General features: G+C 46.9%; 1 long non-coding RNA gene across 1 annotated transcript; it reads left to right on the forward strand.

The window, feature by feature from the left end:
* The first annotated feature begins 1,312 nt into the window (after window positions 1-1,312).
* Window positions 1,313-2,779, forward strand: LOC126407899 (uncharacterized). The gene is made up of 3 exons (XR_007571825.1): window positions 1,313-1,617; window positions 1,684-1,764; window positions 2,492-2,779. It is a non-coding gene; the product is annotated as an uncharacterized LOC126407899 (long non-coding RNA).
* Window positions 2,780-3,757: the final 978 nt, after the last annotated feature.

Genomic DNA, 3,757 nt, shown 5'->3' on the forward strand with positions numbered 1-3,757 from the left:
CACCATACATCACAAAACAATTGTGCAAATAGGCAAGAAATACCAGCAGATGAATGGTATAGCAGGTGACAATATAAACCAGATAAAACACTTAAAATTATTTGCTTTTCCTGGTGCTGTCATTTTGCATTCAGTGCTTGTATGGCATATGGAATGAAAGATTTCTTATATATGTTCCGGCTCGCCCTCGGGGCCCTGAATCGGCGGCCGGATGGAAGCCGGCTGGGGGTGATGTTGCATCACAACTGAGGCGTGGGCTTGGGTGGCCCTTGGCCACTGCCACATCCTCTGCCCCATTTAGACTTGCCACACCGTGCTGCATCCATCCAGCCATGCAGATCTTCCTGATCCCAAGCAGACTTAGGTTGCTTGGGCTCCTGTGGCTGAGGCCGCTGCCAGCCCTGACCTTGCTTCAAGGCACCCAACACTTCCTTAGCACAGTGATGGGCTTCTTGGCCCTGCTGAATCATCATGGATGTGTCAGGCCCAAATAAGGCAGATGGCTCAACAGGCAGTTTAAGTAGACACGCCCAATCCTGCAGCATAGACCATGACAGCCAGAGATGTCTCCTGGCCACCCAAAAACCTGCCATAGCACTGCCAGCCGTTTCACCCTGCTCCCTCATGAGCTTAGGAAGAAGTGAGGAGATGCGTTGTAGTTTGACTATTAGATCTGTACAACAATCCTCCTCCAGCTGGCCAACCTGATGGCGCTGGTACTTGGACAGTATGGCACCTGTGTTTGCAAGCTATGTGTGGACTGCCATGGTTCCCATGGTTTTCCGAACAAGCCATCCATTACTTTGCAGTTTCTACTTGGGCAATTTGTCTTGTCCAAGAGGGACTTTGACTGAGCCACCAAGGCAGCCAAGCCTGATCCATGAGGGTCCCGTTTCATCATCGAAACGAGAAGGGGCAGGACCATTACCAGCTGGCAGGTCGAGTCCCAGAGCCAAAGCCCCTGGCCAATAATTTACAGAAGGAGAGGCACTGCTGGTCATGCTCCTTTACAGGCACCTGCTGCCCCTCTGAGGAAAACTCATCATCCTCTTGGGGCCCAAGGTTAAGAATGTCTACCTCTGCCTCTGACCCGGGGGAGGACTGGCTCCTATCCAACTCAGCAGAGGGCCTAGGAGCAAGGAAGTTCCCATTTGACACAATCTGCTCACCCCCTACTGATACTGTAATAGTGGAGAAGAAGGGTCATCAACCTAGGGCGTTTTCTATATGTTCTCTGACATTTATCCTAACGATATGAGGCGGCCATTGTGGAGAAAAAGCTTGTTTAGTGGACTAACTTTGTACGTGTAGCAACATAGAGGTGTTTATCCTTTGTGATTTGCCACTGTTTATAATGAGTGCCGCTGGTGGCCGCTGATGAGGTGGGCCAGTATAAAAGCGGCAGTCCACCCACCAGTTCTTCCTTTGCGCCTCCGTCACCTCTGCGTCACTTCCGGGTCAGCGGTCATTTGATCCGACAGGTATGGCTGCACGCTGCTTCACCTCGCTGGTTGTTTGTGTCTCTCAATGTGCTTAAGGCATTGGTGTTGTGTTGTAGGGCGACTGCCTGTGTGCTGCTCCGGCCCCCCCCTGTATGCGCTGCTGCGTGTGTCTGTGGTAGGTGTCCTCTCTCTCTGCGGTATGGTTGATGCTATCCGGTGGCTAATGCTAGTGTGATCACAGGTAAATGCTGGTGGCTGCCAGGGGTCCTCTCTCCCTCCCTCCTCTCGTGAGTGTGTGTGTGTGTCCATCGCTGCTAAAAAGGTATGTAATGTGTAGCATAACGTGCACCGCGTCATCATCAGTGTACTTAATATTGCTAATAGTATTTTTCTTGATTAGGAATTACTGTAACCAGCTTATTGGGGCGCTGCTGTTTTGTCTCCACTGCGGCTGCTGCTGTCTCCCCTGCTTCTGCTGTTTTGTCTGCGCTGTGGCTGCTGCTTCGTCTCCACCGCGTCTGCAGCGTGTCTCTGCTGCGGCTTCGCTTTTATGGCACGGCGCCACGCGGCGGTCTATTAAACCACTTTGTAGCTCTGCTTCAACAAAATAGACCCTTGGTGACTCTGTTTCAACGTCTGGTGCGGGCAGTTGCTCGGCCGCACGCCGGGGCACGGTTCTTTATTTATATGGAATGCATGTGTGACAGTGTGGGTTTACACCATTATTTTTGGTTATTTGTATAGGTTTATTTGTATGTTTTTGTTTGGGTTGAACTTGATTCGGTCTGTTTGGGTAACTCATTTGTTAATTAATTGAATTAATTTGAAAGGTTTTTTTTATGCAATTAGGAAATTGTCTTGTTTTTCTGTTCTTTATTTTCCTTTTTGTTTGGGTTATATTTGTTTGAAACCGAATTGGGTAGTTATTGGTTGATATATTTTGTTAAGTTTAAGTTTGTGCCCTGCCCCGTTAATTACAATTTTGTTAGATTTTGCTTTGTGTTTTTGTTGCAACCCCACTAATTTGTTTTATCTTCCCCTCTTTTCAGTGGCTGGAGGCCGGTGGTGGCGGTGTTGGTGATCTGGTGTTGGCACCCTTCTGTCTTGTCTGCTGTGTTCCTGGGAGTGGGTTACTTCACTGAGTGTGTGTCTGCCACGTGTGTCCGGTGATATAAGTTGATTTCTGTTTTTTTTGGTGGATCCTTCCCCTGCCCTAGGCCCCGTCCATCAACTAGGCCTCAGCCCTGATTAGTTTCTTTTTCCCCTCCCTGTGTGACATTTTAATTACGGTTTTTACCCAGTTTGTTTAATAAAGTGTATTTTTTTTTATCAATTGGAACCACGTCTCACGCCTCTTGAGTGAACGTACCTGTGTGCCTTGTAGTGCAAAAATAATTCTCTGGGTGCAATTCCCAGGGTGGCGTTGTTGACAACCTTAGCTTTACTATTCCTACTCCTCTCCCCTCGCCACATACGTGAAGGGATGTCCATTCAATTACGTTTTAACAGGTCTGACGCTACGGCTGTATCTAGGCTAACGGCTAACATGCTAAGTATTATTTCTATGTCACTAGTGACTTGAAACAAATTTAGGACGACAGGAGACGGGTTGAAATGAAACCGAAATTTCCCTTTATTTGGCCCCTTTCAGTACGAAGGAGCAGTGTCTCTACTCCAAGCTTCCACTGGATGTGTGAGCTCCTAACCCTTTCTCTAAGGCTGAGCCCAGACACCCTACGGAGGAAGCTCATCTTGGCCGCTTGTATACACAATGGCTTTGTTTTGGTCACTACCCAAAGCTCATGACCATAGGTGAAGCTCAGAACACAGAAGGACTGGGAAATTGAGAGCTTTGCCTTCAACCTTAGCTCCCTCTTGACTACGACAGACAGTGCAATGCCCACATCACTGATGACATTGCACCGAACCGCCTGTCTTTTTAAAAAGACCCCAAGATACTTAATCTCCTTTGTTTGGGCAGTTACCCTCTCTCTCAACTCAGAGAGGCTGTTGGGACCAGACCTCGCAACAGGTCACCAATTGCCAAAAAATCCAAATGGCTATCAGAAATAATTAGTGAATATTAATAATCATTTTTGATTATGTTAAATATGTGAGTTCATTTACAGTGAATCGCCTCGTGTTGCATCATTCCCAAGAAGGGAAAAATGATAGCTTGTGAATGAAATCAGTCTCATAAAATACAGTAAATATGCAACAGACAGTAAGTATAATACCAAAAACATTTATTCACAACATTACAAAGTCAAATAAACCTAAAAATAAACATTGCTAATACATACAACTTTTAGAAG

This window comes from Epinephelus moara, chromosome 2 (assembly GCF_006386435.1).
Source record: "Epinephelus moara isolate mb chromosome 2, YSFRI_EMoa_1.0, whole genome shotgun sequence".
Taxonomy (NCBI): domain Eukaryota; kingdom Metazoa; phylum Chordata; class Actinopteri; order Perciformes; family Serranidae; genus Epinephelus; species Epinephelus moara.